Here is a 17,160-nt window from a genome sequence, read left to right as displayed (position 1 = left end):
ACCTAGGTGTAAACCTAACAAAAGATGTGAAAGACCTCTACAAGGAAAACTATACACTTCTGAAGAAAGAGATTGAGGAAGACTATAGAAAGTGGAGAGATCTCCCATGCTCATGGATTGGTAGAATCAACATAGTAAAAATGTCGATACTCCCCAAAGTAATCTACATGTTTAATGCAATTCCCATCAAAATTCCAATGACATTCATTAAAGAGATTGAAAAATCTACTGTGAAATTTATATGGAAACACAAGAGGCCACGAATAGCCAAGGCAATACTCAGTCAAAAGAACAATGCAGGAGGTATCACAATACCTGACTTCAAACTATATTACAAAGCAATAACAATAAAAACAGCATGGTACTGGCACAAAAACAGACATGAAGACCAGTGGAACAGAATAGAGGATCCAGATATGAAGCCACACAACTATGAACAACTTATCTTTGACAAAGGAGCTAAAAATATACGATGGAGAAATAGCAGCCTCTTCAACAAAAACTGCTGGGAAAACTGGTTAGCAGTCTGCAAAAAACTGAAACTAGATCCATGTATATCACCCTATACCAAGATTAACTCAAAATGGATCAAGGATCTTAATATCAGACCCCAAACTCTTAAGTTGATACAAGAAAGAGTAGGAAATACTCTGGAGTTAGTAGGTATAGGTAAAAACTTTCTCAATGAAACCCCAGCAGCACAGCAACTAAGAGATAGCATAGATAAATGGGACCTCATAAAACTAAAAAGCTTCTGTTCATCAAAAGAAATGGTCTCTAAACTGAAGAGAACACCCACAGAGTGGGAGAAAATATTTGCCAATTATACATCAGACAAAGGACTGATAACCAGAATATACAGGGAACTTAAAAAACTAAATTCTCCCAAAACTAATGAACCAATAAAGAAATGGGCATGTGAACTAAACAGAACTTTCTCAAAAGAAGAAATTCAAATGGCCAGAAAACACATGAAAAAATGCTCACCATCTCTAGCAATAAAGGAAATGCAAATTAAAACCACACTAAGATTCCACCTCACCCCTGTTAGAATAGCCATCATCAGCAACACCACCAACAACAGGTGTTGGCGAGGATGTGGGGAAAAAGGAACCCTTTTACACTGTTGGTGGGAATGTAGACTAGTACAACCACTCTGGAAAAAAGTTTGGAGGCTACTTAAAAAGATGGACATCGATCTACCATTTGATCCAGCAATACCACTCTTGGGGATATACCCAAAAGACTGTTACTCCAGAGGCACCTGCACATCCATGTTTATTGCGGCACTATTCACAATAGCCAAGTTATGGAAACAGCCAAGATGTCCCAGCACTGACGAATGGATTAAGAAAATGTGGTATCTATACACAATGGAATTTTATGCAGCCATGAAGAAGAACGAAATGTTATCATTCGCTGGTAAATGGATGGAATTGGAGAACATCATTCTGAGTGAGGTTAGCCTGGCTCAAAAGACCAAAAATCGTATGTTCTCCCTCATATGTGGACATTAGATCAAGGGCAAACACAACAAGGGGATTGGACTATGAGCACATGATAAAAGCGAGAGCACACAAGGGAGGGGTGAGGATAGGTAAGACACCTAAAAAACTAGCTAGCATTTGTTGCCCTTAACGCAGAGAAACTAAAGCAGATACCTTAAAGCAACTGAGGCCAATAGGAAAAGGGGACCAGGAACTAGAGAAAAGGTTAGATCAAAAAGAATTAACCTAGAAGGTAACACCCACACACAGGAAATCAATGTGAGTCAATGCCCTGTATAGCTATCCTTATCTCAACCAGCAAAAACCCTTGTTCCTTCCTATTATTGCTTATACTCTCTCTACAACAAAATTAGAAATAAGGGCAAAATAGTTTCTGCTGGGTATTGAGGGGGGGAGAAGAATGGGGCGGAGTGGGTGGTAAGGGAGGGGGTGGGGGCAGGGGGGAGAAATGAACCAAGCCTTGTATGCACATATGAATAATAAAAGAAAAATGAAAAAAAAAAAATAGTAGCTCATTGTTGTTTTAATTTGCAGTTCTCTAGAGACATAGAATATTGAGCGTCTTTTCATATGCTCATTTCTCATCTATATTTTTTGGTGAGGTGTCAGTTTAGATGTTTTATTCAGTTTTAAATTGAGCTGTTTTGTTGAGCTTTAAGGGTTCTCTGTGTATTGTGGATTCCAAATAATCTATTACATACTTGTTTTACAATATTTTGTTCAGTTCTCTGGCTTGTCTTTATTCTTTTAACAATGTCATTTGCAGAACAGAAGTTTTTAATTTTAATAAAGTCCAACTACCAACTTACTTTTCATGGATCATCCTTTGGTATTATATTTAAACACTCATTGCCTTGGTTTTCTCTTTTGTAATTGATATGTGGGTGACTTGTGCAAAAAGATGCTTTAAAGTTCTAGCCCTGAGTACTTATTATGACTGTAAACTTATTTGGAAATAGGGTCTTTGCAGAGGTGAACAAGTGAAAATAAAGTCTGAACCAATGATTGGTGTCCTCACAAGACAAAAGAAATATGGACACGGGCTCAGAGGGAGAAATTCCTGCAACAATAGAGGCAGAAGTTAGAGTGATGTGTCTGTAAGCCAAGGATCATCAAGGATTGCTGGAAACCATAAAAGTTAGGAAGAGGGAAGGCTCATTCTAGAGCTTTCAAGAGAGGACATGGCTTTGCTGCCACTCTAATCCCAGACTTCTGGAGAATATATCCAGTTTGTGGCACAATACTTTATTATGGCATTCCTTGGATATTGGTACATATTTTGGTACCGAGAATTGTGGTTTTGCTATAAGAAACCCCCAAAAAAGAAAGAAATGGTTTTGGAATTGTGCAGTAAGTAGAGACAGGAAGGGCCTTGCATGATTTAAAAACCTGGATTGTATTAAAGACTGTGGATGGAAATGTGGACCTCAGAAATGATTCTAGTGAAGGCTCGGAGACAAGGGAGTTGTGGGAAGATACTTCTTAGAGAGTACACACATCATCATGAGCAGGATTGTGCTGGAAATGCTGAAGTTCAAAGGTGTTTCTCACCTGAAGGAGAAGCTGAACACAGTAATTGACTTGGAGGAAAGGTGATCCTTGTTACAAAGTGTCAGAAACTTGCTGAATTGTATTCTAGTTGGAATAGAAAGTAGAACTTGTAACCAATAAATTTACATATTTGTCCCAGGAGATTTTTAAGCAGTGTGAAAGATAGGGCCACCATTTTCCTTCCTGCTTATAGTAAAATTCTGGTTATAAATAAAATGAGGAAGTACTTGTTAAGCAAAAAGGAACCAGCACTTGATAGTTTGGAAAATTCTCCAGCTATCTAGGAATGTGCTGTGGAAATAGGTCCATGAGTGTGGCTAGACAAACTTTCACTGAAGAGATTATGAGTGATTCATGGATCCAGTCAACTCTTACCAGACAGCTTGGACTGAAGAGGAAAGAGTTAGAGTAAAATGAAGGAAGGTTGTCAGACTTTTAATATTTTATAAGTAGGTAATAAACTGCCCAGAGATTGAATCTGCCTCAGGTAGACAGGTTGGGATCACTTTTACTGAGGGTAGGTTAGAGGCCAGCAGGGCCTCAGTGGGCCTGGCATGCAGACTGAACCTACAATAGGATTATTCTCAACAGTTTGGGACCTGTGACCCCTTTCCTTCTAATTTCTCCCTTTCGGAAAGGCAATGTCTATCCTATACCTATACTACCTTGGTATTTTGGAAGGAAATAACTTGTGTAGGCTTCAAGGACCACAGATGGCAAGACTATTCCGAGAGACCACACAGACCTGATAATTTAGGAGACGAGATTTGGTAATATGAGTCTTGAAATTGTGAAAGTATCAATCTTCCAACATTATTCTTTTTTGTTTGTATTTTGTTGGCTATTCTGTATCTTTTGCCTTTTCATATGAAATTTAGAATGAGTTCGTTGATATACACAAAATAACTTTCTGGAATTTTTGTTGGGATTGTATTGATTATTTAAACACATAGGGAAAAATTGAGATCTTAACAATTCTGAGTCTATCTTTTCATGAAGAGGAAATATCAGTCCATTTATTTAGATCTTTGCTTTCTTTTATCAAAGTTTCATAGAGTTCCTCATATATAGTATCCTCATATAGATACTATATATATATTTTGTTAGATTTATGCCTATACATTTCAGTTTTGGTGAAGCTGTTGTAAATGACATTTTACTTTTAATTTTCAGTTCACATTGTCAATTGCTGCTATGTAGGAAAAATTGACATGCATATTAACTTCGTATTTTGTGGCCTTGCAGAGTTTAGTTGTTCAGGAGGATTTTTTTTTTTTTTTGTGGTGCTGTAGATCAAACCCAGGACCTTGTGCATGCTAGGCAGGCACTCTTAGCACTGAGATACAGCCCTAGCTTCCAAAAGTTTTGTTTTTCTTTGGGATATTTTACATGTCATCTGAGAAGTGTGACAGTTTTATTTCTTCCTTCCCAATCCATATATGCCTTTCCTTTTCTTGTCTTATTGTAGGACTGCTAATATGTTGAATAGGAGAGGTAAGAGAGAGAGCATCCTTGCCTAGTTATCCATCTTAGAGGACAGCATCTAGTTTCTCACCAGTGAATTACCTGTGGATTTTTTTGTAGCTATTCTTTAACAAGTTAAAGAGGTTCTTTTCTAGTCATGGTTTTCTAAGAGCTTGCATTAACAATGGAATTTGTACTTTGTCATGCATTTTCCTATATCTGTTGATATATATGAATTGTCAAGAATCAGTGAGGCGCTTTGCCATATGTCCATAGAACAGTGAGTTTCCTGGAGGCAGAGGATATACATTCATCTCTGTATCTTCTGTAACTCAGTGACTTGTACATTGTTGGCTGTCAAAGCCTGCTGAGTTGATTCAGGATTTTACTTTTCACAGCCAAGAACTGTGATCATACTTTGGAATAACATAACTTGGTATATAGAAGGTGCAGTTGCCAGGCAACCATGTCCAGCTTGGGTTTCTTGGTAACTGGATAAAATGATGGGATTGGTAGTGGTGGTGCTGGGATATCTTTGAGACATTCTCATCACTTTTTTAGAACTACCTGATTGAGACTGGGGCTTTCCTCTTGATTTTCACATCTTTGTTGTCCTTTCCTCCTCTTTGTCCCTGAATTAGTTACTGGGCAACTTTAGGCACTTCCAAATAAGATAAGACTCTTGAAGCCTAAGTGCCATTTGCCATTCTTTAGGAACAGCTTTGTTTTCAGAATTGGGTGGCTCAGGCATCCCACAGGATAGTGTTTTTCCACTTATCACCTCCTACCTGACTATGGAGGACTACAGAGGAGAGGGAAGGTGGAAAAATGAGCTAAGGGGTGAAGAATTTCTGATATGGATGCTTCTTTTATTATTATTTTTTAAACCAACCTGTAAAAAGTTAGGGTTCAAACTACGAAGTAATGTAGAAAGCTATTCATTTTTTTTCTTCTCCCTATTAACTTTCACAGGGAAAATATCTCATGAGGATTGGGGAGTAGAAGCATGCTTTCTCTCTCTCTTTTTTTTTTTTTTCTCAGTTTGTGTCAGGGCTTCTTAAAGGAGCTGACTATAGTTCTCATTTCAGAGGAGGGTATTATAACCATACAAAAATGATCTTCAGTGTTTTAAAGGCAGTATTATGGTCTTAAAAATTTTGTACCTGGAAAAGATCCATATTGCTGATAGCCTTGTTCTAAGTCTTTCTTTTTTCTTTTTTTTTTTTTTCATTTTTCTTTTATTATTCATATGTGCATACAAGGCTTGGTTTATTTCTCCCCCCTGCCCCCACCCCCTCCCTTACCACCCACTCCACCCCCTCCCGCTCCCCCCCCCAATACCCAGCAGAAACTATTTTGCCCTTATCTCTAATTTTGTTGTAGAGAGAGTATAAGCAATAATAGGAAGGAACAAGGGGTTTTGCTGGTTGAGATAAGGATAGCTATACAGGGCATTGACTCACATTGATTTCCTGTGCGTGGGTGTTACCTTCTAGGTTAATTCTTTTTAATCTAACCTTTTCTCTAGTTCCTGGTCCCCTTTTCCTATTGGCCTCAGTTGCTTTAAGGTATCTGCTTTAGTTTCTCTGCATTAAGGGCAACAAATGCTAGCTAGTTTTTTAGGTGTCTTACCTATCCTCACCCCTCCCTTGTGTGCTCTCGCTTTTATCATGTGCTCATAGTCCAATCCCCTTGTTGTGTTTGCCCTTGATCTAATGTCCACATATGAGGGAGAACATACGATTTTTGGTCTTTTGAGCCAGGCTAACCTCACTCAGAATGATGTTCTCCAATTCCATCCATTTACCAGCGAATGATAACATTTCGTTCTTCTTCATGGCTGCATAAAATTCCATTGTGTATAGATACCACATTTTCTTAATCCATTCGTCAGTGCTGGGGCATCTTGGCTGTTTCCATAACTTGGCTATTGTGAATAGTGCCGCAATAAACATGGATGTGCAGGTGCCTCTGGAGTAACAGTCTTTTGGGTATATCCCCAAGAGTGGTATTGCTGGATCAAATGGTAGATCGATGTCCAGCTTTTTAAGTAGCCTCCAAATTTTTTTCCAGAGTGGTTGTACTAGTCTACATTCCCACCAACAGTGTAAGAGGGTTCCTTTTTCCCCGCATCCTCGCCAACACCTGTTGTTGGTGGTGTTGCTGATGATGGCTATTCTAACAGGGGTGAGGTGGAATCTTAGTGTGGTTTTAATTTGCATTTCCTTTATTGCTAGAGATGGTGAGCATTTTTTCATGTGTTTTCTGGCCATTTGAATTTCTTCTTTTGAGAAAGTTCTGTTTAGTTCACCTGCCCATTTCTTTATTGGTTCATTAGTTTTGCGAGAGTTTAGTTTTTTAAGTTCCCTGTATATTCTGGTTATCAGTCCTTTGTCTGATGTATAGTTGGCAAATATTTTCTCCCACTCTGTGGGTGTTCTCTTCAGTTTAGAGACCATTTCTTTTGATAAACAGAAGCTTTTTAGTTTTATGAGGTCCCATTTATCTATGCTATCTCTTAGTTGCTGTGCTGCTGGGGTTTCATTGAGAAAGTTCTTACCTATACCTACTAACTCCAGAGTATTTCCTACTCTTTCTTGTATCAGCTTAAGAGTTTGGGGTCTGATATTAAGATCCTTGATCCATTTTGAGTTAATCTTGGTATAGGGTGATATACATGGATCTAGTTTCAGTTTTTTGCAGACTGCTAACCAGTTTTCCCAGCAGTTTTTGTTGAAGAGGCTGCTATTTCTCCATCGTATATTTTTAGCTCCTTTGTCAAAGATAAGTTGCTTATAGTTGTGTGGCTTCATATCTGGATCCTCTATTCTGTTCCACTGGTCTTCATGTCTGTTTTTGTGCCAGTACCATGCTGTTTTTATTATTATTGCTTTGTAATATAGTTTGAAGTCAGGTATTGTGATACCTCCTGCATTGTTCTTTTGACTGAGTATTGCCTTGGCTATTCGTGGCCTCTTGTGTTTCCATATAAATTTAACAGTAGATTTTTCAATCTCTTTGATGAATGTCATTGGAATTTTGATGGGAATTGCATTAAACATGTAGATTACTTTTGGGAGTATAGACATTTTTACTATGTTGATTCTACCAATCCATGAGCATGGGAGATCTCTCCACTTTCTATAGTCTTCCTCAATCTCTTTCTTCAGAAGTGTATAGTTTTCCTTGTAGAGGTCTTTCACATCTTTTGTTAGGTTTACACCTAGGTATTTGATTTTTTTTGAGGCTATTGTAAATGGAATTGTTTTCATACATTCTTTTTCCGTTTGCTCATTGTTAGTGTATAGAAATGCTAATGATTTTTCTATGTTGATTTTATATCCTGCTACCTTGCTATAGCTATTGATGATGTCTAGAAGCTTCTGAGTAGAGTTTTTTGGGTCTTTAAGGTATAGGATCATGTCGTCTGCAAATAGGGATATTTGACAGTTTCTTTACCTATTTGTATTCCTTTTATTCCTTCTTCTTGCCTAATTGCTCTGGCTAGGAATTCCAGTACTATGTTGAATAGGAGTGGAGATAGTGGGCATCCTTGTCTGGTTCCTGATTTTAGAGGGAATGGTTTTAATTTTTCTCCATTAAGTATAATGCTGGCTGTAGGTTTGTCATATATAGCTTTTATAATGTTGAGGAACTTTCCTTCTATTCCTAGTTTTCTTAGAGCTTTTATCATGAAATGATGTTGGATCTTATCAAAGGCTTTTTCTGCATCTATTGAGATGATCAAGTGGTTTTTGTCTTTGCTTCTGTTAATGTGGTTTATTACGTTTATTGATTTTTGTATGTTGAACCACCCCTGCATCCCTGGGATGAAGCCTACCTGGTCGTGGTGAATAATCTTTTTGATGTGTTGCTGAATTCGATTTGCCATTATTTTGTTGAGGATTTTTGCATCAATGTTCATTAAGGAGATTGGCCTATAGTTCTCCTTTTTGGAGGTGTCTTTGCCTGGTTTTGGGATAAGTGTAATAGTGGCTTCATAAAATGTGTTTGGCAGTTTTCCTTCCCTTTCTATTTCATGGAACAGTTTAAGGAGGGTTGGTATCAGTTCTTCTTTAAAGGTCTGATAGAATTCAGCAGAGAATCCATCAGGTCCTGGACTTTTCTTTTTGGGGAGACTCTTGATTGCTGCTTCAATTTCATTTTGTGTTATAGGTCTATTCAGGTGATTAATTTCCTCTTGGTTCAGTTTTGGATGATCATATGTATCTAGAAATCTGTCCATTTCTTTTAGATTTTCAAATTTATTTGAATATAGGTTCTCAAAGTAGTCTCTGATGATTTCCTGGACTTCCATGGTGTTTGTTGTTATCTCCCCTTTTGCATTCCTGATTCTACTAATTTGGGTTTTTTCTCTCCTCATTTTAGTCAGGTTTGCCAGGGGTCTATCGATCTTGTTTATTTTTTCAAAGAACCAACTTTTTGTTTCATTAATTCTTTGTATGGTTTTTTTGGTTTCTATTTCGTTGATTTCAGCTCTTATTTTTATTATTTCTCTCCTTCTATTTGTTTTGGGATTTGCTTGTTCTTGTTTTTCTAGGAGTTTGAGATGTATCATTAGGTCATTGATTTGGGATCTTTCAATCTTTTTAATATATGCACTCATGGCTATAAACTTTCCTCTCAAGACTGCCTTAGCTGTGTCCCATAGGTTCTGGTAGGTTGTGTTTTCATTTTCATTGACTTCTAGGAACTTTTTAATTTCCTCTTTTATTGCATCGATGATCCATTCTTCATTAAGTAATGAGTTATTTAGTTTCCAGCTGTTTGCATGTTTTTTGTCTTTACTTTTGTTGTTGAGTTCTACTTTTACTGCATTGTGGTCAGATAGTATGCATGGTATTATTTCTATTTTCTTATATTTGCTGAGGCTTGCTTTGTGCCCTAGGATATGATCTATTTTGGAGAAGGTTCCATGGGCTGCTGAGAAGAATGTATATTGTGTAGAGGTTGGATGAAATGTTCTGTAGACATCTACTAGGTCCACTTGATCTATTGCATATTTTAGATCTTGGATTTCTTTATTGAGTTTTTGTTTGGATGACCTATCTATTGATGATAATGGAGTGTTAAAGTCTCCCACAACCACTGTGTTGGCGTTTATATATGCTTTTAGGTCTTTCAGGGTATGTTTGATGAAATTGGGTGCGTTGACATTGGGTGTGTACAGATTGATGATTATTATTTCCTTTTGGTCTATTTCCCCTTTTATTAGTATGGAATGTCCTTCTTTATCTCGTTTGATCAATGTAGGTTTGAAGTCTACTTTGTCAGAGATAAGTATTGCTACTCCTGCTTGTTTTCGGGGGCCATTGGCTTGGTAAATCTTCTTCCAGCCTTTCATCCTAAGCATATGCTTATTTCTGTTGGTGAGATGAGTCTCCTGTAAGCAACAAATTGTTGGATCTTCTTTTTTAATCCATTTTGTCAAACGGTGTCTTTTGATGGGTGAATTAAGTCCATTAACATTAAGCGTTAGTACTGATATGTATGTGGTGATTCCTGCCATTTAGTTATCTTAGTTGTTTGAAGGTTTGATTGTGTGTACCTAACTTGATGTTACTCTCTACTGTCTTGCTTTTTCTTATCCTGTGGTTTGGTGCTGCCTGCCTTTTCATGGTTAAGTTGGGTGTCACTTTCTGTGTGCAGGATCACTTGCAGAATCTTTTGTAATGGTGGCTTTGTGGTCACATATTGTTTTAGTTTCTGCTTATCATGGAAGACTTTTATTGCTCCATCTATTTTGAATGATAGCTTTGCTGGGTAGAGTATCCTGGGGTTGAAGTTATTTTCATTCAGTGCCCGGAAGATCTCACCCCACGCTCTTCTTGCTTTTAATGTTTCTGTTGAGAAGTCTGCTGTGATTTTGATGGGTTTACCTTTGTATGTTACTTGTTTTTTCTCTCTTGCAGCCTTCAATATTCTTTCCTTAGTTTCTGAACTTGTTGTTTTAATGATGATATGTCGTGGAGTAGTTCTATTTTGATCTGCTCTGTTTGGTGTCCTGGAGGCCTCTTGCATTTGTATGGGAGTATCTTTCTCTAGATTTGGGAAATTTTCCGTTATTATTTTGTTGAATATATTACGCATTCCCTTCGCTTGCACCTCTTCTCCTTCTTCGATGCCCATGATTCTCAAGTTTGGTCTTTTGATGGAGTCAGTGAGTTCTTGCATTTTCTTTTCACAGGTCTTGAGTTGTTTAATTAGTAGTTCTTCAGTTTTTCCTTTAATTACCATTTCATCTTCAAGTTCTGAGATTCTGTCTTCTGTTTGTTCTATTCTGCTGGATTGGCCTTCCGTTTTGTTTTGCAGTTCTGTTTCGTTCTTTTTTCTGAGGTTTTCCATATCCTGGCTGTTTTCTTCTTTATTGTTGTCTATTTTTATCCTGAGTTCATTTATCCATTTATTCATTGTGTTCTCTCTTTCACTTTGGTGTTTATACAGTGCTTCTATGGTTTCCTTTATTTCTTCTTTTGCTTTTTCAAATTCTCTATTTTTATTGTCTTGGAATTTCTTGAGTGTCTCCTGTACATTTTGGTTGACCCTATCCAGTATCATCTCTATAAAATTCTCATTGAGTACTTGTAGTATGTCTTCTTTTAAATTATTCTTGTAGGGTTCATTGGGTCCTTTGGCATAGTTTATCTTCATTTTGTTGGAGTCTGGCTCTGAGTTTCTGTTCTCTTCATTCCCCTCTGGTTCCTGTACTAATTTTTTGCTGTGGGGAAACTGGTTTCCTTGTTTTTTCTGTCTTCCTGTCATTGTCCTTGGTGTTGTTACTGTCCCTGTACTGTGTGTAATTAAGTATTTTCTAGCTTGTAATAATAACAATGGTAATATTGAGAATGGAAGAGTGAGCTGAGATGGAAAGCAAGAAGTTAAAGAAAAGGGGAAAACAAATATACAGACAAGAGGGAGAAAGCAGAACAAGGTATCAGACAAGAGAGTTTCAAAGGTATAAACAGGGAGTGTTAGTGTACTAATCGACAGTAAGCTGAACAGACAATAGAGTGACAGAGAGAGGATTGAAAATCAAAGATAAAAAAAAAAAGTAAAAAATAAGTATATGAAAGTAATATCTATTTATAAAAATGAATTAAAATAAAATGGAAAATAGAAAATTAAAAAAAAACAAAAAAAACCAAAAAACCAAAAAACTTCCAAGTTTATATGCAATGCAATTTCAGTCTTAATAATTTGGATGTCCGTCTCAATCTCCAGTCCTGGAGTTGGTGCCTCAGATGTTGTTCTGTAGTTGTCTCATCAAAGGGGATGCATAAAGTAGAACAAAACTACACTCACACACACACACAGAAGAAAAAAAAAACCCCACCAAGTGTCCCCAGTTCAAATGCAATACAGTTTCAGTAAGTTTTTCGGCTTGCAGGTGTAATTCGGTTGTTCTCTCATCAAAGGTAGGGAGAAAAAGAAAAAAAAGCGTCTGGAGGCAGTTCTGAGAGTGGTACCTGCAACTGTGGCTTGCCTGCCTGCTGCTCTCAGCCTGTAGCTGGCGGCGTTATTTATGCAGATCTCTGGGGTGAGCTTAGCACTCACCTGGTCCCACAGGCTTTGTTTGCTCAGAGTTCTCCTGTGCGGGGGAGGGGGGCCTCTGCTACAGGCTTTTCCCTTTCCAAGCACTGGGAAAGGCGACACTGCCCCGCGTTGTCAGGCCTGCGTGTTTATTTACAGTTCACGTGGGAAGTGGGTCTTCCCTCCTCTCACAAGCGTCCCTGCTCCTGGTTGCTGGCGCGCCCCGCTCCCGCCAGAGCCTCTCCGGCCCGCCCGGCTCGTTTATTTACAGTCCCGGGAAGGATTCCCTTCCCCCAATCTTCAGCGCTCAGGGCGCCCCACCCTCTTTCCAGCGTGTCTTAACTGTTCTTATTGCTTAGTACTCAGTTTCTCTTTTTTTCCCGGGTGGAGGTCAGTCTGTCCAGGGGGCTATGCGGCTCTGGCCCAGGCTTGTCTGTGGGGCTACCGCGGTACCGCGAAGCTCACCTGGTCTGCGTCTTCCCAAGCCGTATGGGCGCCGGCCACTGGCGGCCCCGGGTGCCCACCTCGGTTCTCCGTTTAACGTGAAGTGGAGATTCTCTGCGCCGGCTGGAGATGTGGAGGAGTCAAAGTTATGCCTTTTCTCGGTGATTATGCCTGCAAAGAGTGTAAGTCTTTCATTTTTCGTACTAGATGACTAAGGATTAAGGACACTTAAGCACAAGGTTGGCTTTTGGGGATATGTGGATGTAATTTGAGTACAGTCAGGAGGTTTTCTTTTTATTTCCCTAATGCAGATGACTTGCTGGATTTTTTTTTTTTTTGGTGACTTGTCTGAGAAAGTTTTTATGTTAAAGGGAATTAGTTGGGAGTCAGTCTTGAGGGAAAAGACAGGACAGGCCTGATGGAAAGAGAGTCAGAGTCTCAGGTGGGAAAGATGATGGTGTTTCACAGGTGTCCCTGGTGTTGTCCCTGGTTTAATGACCTTTATTAATGATCTTTAGTCTGTCATTTCGGCCTTAATCACATGTACCCATTGCTTGCACAAAAGTAGAATAAGTTAAATTTGTTGGACAGGTGTATTTTTATATTAAGGAAATAATTAGCTTGTTACTTCCTAAAATATTTCCATAAAGGCCAGTGGGCTTTATATGAAAAATATTTGCAGTAGAAATAGTGACATTTTCGCAATTATTTCTTCTTTCACAGATGACCGTTTCTGTGATGGCCCACAGTAGACCTAACACTGTGCACCTAACACTGTGTAGGTTTTTTTGTCCCCTGGGACGTGTCAGGCAGGAACTCAGAGGGCAAGATAACTAAGTAGTATCTGTCTGTGAGAATGGCAATGTATTTCTTATCCTAGGTAAAAACATACTCTGTCAAGGCTCTCCAAGGTTCAGGTTCAGTTTCAGTGGAACTTCCAGGCTCGATGATTGGCTAAGAAGATTCACAGAAATCAGCATACAATCCTGTTCAAGGCTAAGATTTATTATAGTGAAATGGTGCAAAGCAAAAATCAGCAAAGGGAAACCAGACATAAGCTTTGCAGAGTTCTCTTAGTGTAGTCACACAATACTCATTCAGTTCCCCTAGCAATAAATTGTGGAAACTTGTGTGAACTGTTGCTTGCCAGGCAAGCTCACTTGGAACTGGGAGTCCAGGGTCTTTATTAGAGGTCAGTTATGGAAGCACAGAGTGCCAGTGAGACTGGCAGTCACTGAGAGCCCAGACAAGCAGGAAAAGCAGATGTTTAGTAAAACTGACATTGTGTGTACCATCTAGGCACAGTGAGCTACTTGTTTTGGTAAAGCTTTGTGTTATAGTAGACTTATTTTGCCAGTCATTAGCTGGATATCAGCCAAGGACCAGCCTGCAAGCAGGCCTTTCTAAAGAGAGCAGTCTCTGGCCTGTTTTGTGAACTTATCTGCACACATAAGTAATTCCTGACTTATACAATCTTAGTTACAGAACTGGTTCAGTTGTATCCTGTAAATCAGTATTTCTTTGGATTATGCAAATCAGGATCTACTGATTGACAGTGTAGGAACTGTGTATTTTGAAATAAAACACCACCTTAATTACAGGCATTTCTGAGAGAGAGGGTAGAAAGCAAGGACAGATAGACAGATGGCCAGACAGATGGCCTGATGCTCAGGAGGTTGGTTGGAATATGCCAAAACAATCTATGTCATGAATGAAACAGTAGAAGATTATTTACCTTGGCACCTAAATAGCAGAAATATTGAGATTCTGAAGTCATTTAAAACATATTTTAAGGAATTGTTACTTATATCATTCTAGTAATTGAAAAAAGACAGTTCTGTCTCATGCAGTCGGGAAAAAAGAAATAAAGGGATTCAGATTAGGAAGGAAGAAAGAACGCTGACTTTATTTACAGGGTTAAGATTTTTGTGCAAATTATATCTCGACAAAATTAACTTATTTAAATAAGATAAGTGATCTACTTTAATAAAATTAATATAAGCAACTGTATAAAAACAGTAATAATAAAGTTACTAATGAAAGTTTAAACATTAAAAAAATAGTTGTCACCCCCCCAATCATACGTTTGAAAGCAAATTGGTCACCCTTATGTATTAGCAACAAACTCATTTAGATTACTGTGACCGTCCTGTAGAACAGTAGACAGTGTGGCTCTGGAGGTAGCACCACAGCCCTAGACCACCCCTGCTTCTCTAGCAACCCTTAGCTCTCATGTACTGCAGAGAATGGTTTATAAACCACTGAATGAATGTACAATGGTAACTTCATGTTCACTGTGAATACTGGTTATCTTCATTCTTAGAAAAAGCAGCAACACTTATTACTTTAAAAAAGTAACTAAAAATAATTCTTTTGAGATTAATATAGCCCAAGAAACTTGTACTGGGAATTTGGTCACAAGAAATAGCTGATTACACAAGAAGGAACTTGTCATTGGTATGGCTGCAGGTAGGGAAGCAAGAGTTTTGAGCATTTGGGACTTTATTCCCTTCTCTCCTGGCTAGTATAGATCTCTGAGAGGAGGGCATGAGGATACTTTCAGAAGTATTTGAAACAGCCTCAGCCCTGGAGGTAAGAATTGCTAGGGCAGATTCTGAGTGTGTCATTTTAAATTTAATATCTTCCACCCAAACTGAAGACTACTCTGAAGAGTTGGTCTTTGTAGCATCTGCTTCAGTTTTGAGAGGGTAAAATAGACTGAATATAGTACTGCAGTACTGAAATTCTGAGAATACGTATAACATTAATTGACTCCTCTTTTATGTCATCCTTACTCTTGAAGAAAAATATCTTGCTTTTGTTGCCTGTGTACACCAAACACTTCTGATTTTTTTTTCCTTCTGACTAGATGAGATCACTTTGTGCCATATTCGAGTTTATTTCTCTATCCTCAGTACTGTATCCTAGAAAAAGTAATACATTTTTTAGATTTCTGCCTTCTTAGGGTTAATTCTTTAGTTTTATACACTACAGCACTTTCCCTAGGAGTTGTAGGGAAAATTTTCTCCAAGGAACCTGACTGTGGTCAGAGGATTAATGGGTCTCCAATATCATTCAGTCTCCCTCAGGAACCCAGTTCAAATTGTACAAATGAGACCTTTGTGATCTCCCAGAATTCTTGATGTGGATATGATGACCACACACTTCTTGTGGAATTAACTATTCATCAAACATTTCTGAGTGTCTCCAATTCACAGTTGCTAAAGATACAAAAGTGAAAGGGTTACAGCTCCTTTTCTCAGGATGCTTACGGTCCTACTTGTGGAGATGATCCAGCAATCATGTAAAACATGGAGATTACAGAGGAAGCACTTACGGGGGCTTACTTGGTCAAACTTGAGGGGGCATGGTTAAAGGCTTTCACTATATTTCCCCAAAATGTCTTCTTTTGCTTCATAATAACTGAAGATTTTTGTTTTTATTGTGTAGTTTCCTTTTATATAATTTATGGATTGGCAGGGGCTTTCAGTACACATTTGTTGACGGTGAGTTGTATCACCTTACACTATTACTACTTATTACAGTAACAAGTTCAAAAATCAAATTAAATGTTAATTAGCTTAATATTGAGTTTTTTGTCTATTATAAGATATATTCACTAACATTTAAAGGAAGAGAAATTCATCTAGTTTGGTTCTTGTGTTTCTATAGGATTATCTCTGACATACTGCACTGGTGTTTGTGAAAATCCCAGTAATGAGCATGCATTTCTGATCAAAGCTGTTTGCTTTAGAAGCATAGCTGCATTGATATGGATTGGTAAGGATTTCATTATACTCATCTGTGTGCTATAGAGATTTTATTGATGTGTATGTGTGCATATGCTTGTGTGTGTGTTTATTTAAAGAGAATAATACATTGGGGTTGAGGGTCATTCACATATTTATTTGGTGAGAGGCAGGATATAGCATATTTAAACCTTGATATTTGAATAAGTAAGCATGTCTCCATTTGTCAAGGAGTATCTTAAAATTATTTGACAAAATTTCAAAGGAAATTCATTTTAATCTTTATAAAATTGTACTCTTAAATATTTTCAGTCATGTAGTCGGGAAGCTGAAATTTGGATGTCATTCTTAGAAGTTCTTAGTTGGTTTTGTAATCTGAGTTTAAGGTAATAGCTTGAAATTGGTAAGTTTTAAAAAGTTGAGAGATAGGATGTTAAGAAGAATTAGAAGGCAGAACAAAGATAGGTTCTATGTCCTTTCAATATCATTTGATGGTCACAGGGCATTCCAAAGATAAATTAAGTGGGAGAATTGCAGTTTGTTCAATTCATTGTTTACTATTGATTAAACTTCTAGACTTAGTGAAATTACATGGTAACATGTATTTTTGTTAAGCAGTGATACAAATGAGGCCTGCCTTATTAGAAAAGATAACACCAAAGATTATAATTTACTTCCTGATCAGGCATTAATTAGGTTTTTAAATCTGACCAATATTCTTACTCTAACATTAGTTCAAAATGCCAATAAAAATCTAGATCTTCAAAACATTCTCAGAACTCTTTGCCATCTTTCCTGGTTCCATCAGTAATTGATAATTCAATAACATGGTTTCATTTTGGATTTATGGGTCATATTTTTAATTTCTTAAAAATTCTACTTTATTAAGGGGA

The 17,160-nt window shown here is 37.8% G+C and overlaps 1 protein-coding gene across 6 annotated transcripts in view; it reads left to right on the top strand.

Annotated features, from left to right (window-relative positions):
• Positions 1 to 17,160, top strand: part of Ptpn20 (protein tyrosine phosphatase non-receptor type 20) — a 141,089-nt gene that overhangs the window by 9,160 nt on the left and 114,769 nt on the right. For 4 of the 6 annotated variants that reach the window (XM_074079360.1, XM_074079363.1, XM_074079359.1 and 1 more), the window contains exon 2: positions 16,191 to 16,298. The gene's annotated coding sequence lies outside the window, so the exon portion shown is untranslated. Of the gene's footprint in view, positions 1 to 11,882; positions 12,701 to 16,190; positions 16,299 to 17,160 lie in introns of those variants that run through there. The other 2 variants (XM_074079368.1, XM_074079362.1) reach the window with 2 other exon arrangements.

Source organism: Castor canadensis, chromosome 7 (assembly GCF_047511655.1).
Source record: "Castor canadensis chromosome 7, mCasCan1.hap1v2, whole genome shotgun sequence".
Classification (NCBI taxonomy): domain Eukaryota; kingdom Metazoa; phylum Chordata; class Mammalia; order Rodentia; family Castoridae; genus Castor; species Castor canadensis.
This window is presented reverse-complemented; position numbering and strand designations above follow the sequence as displayed.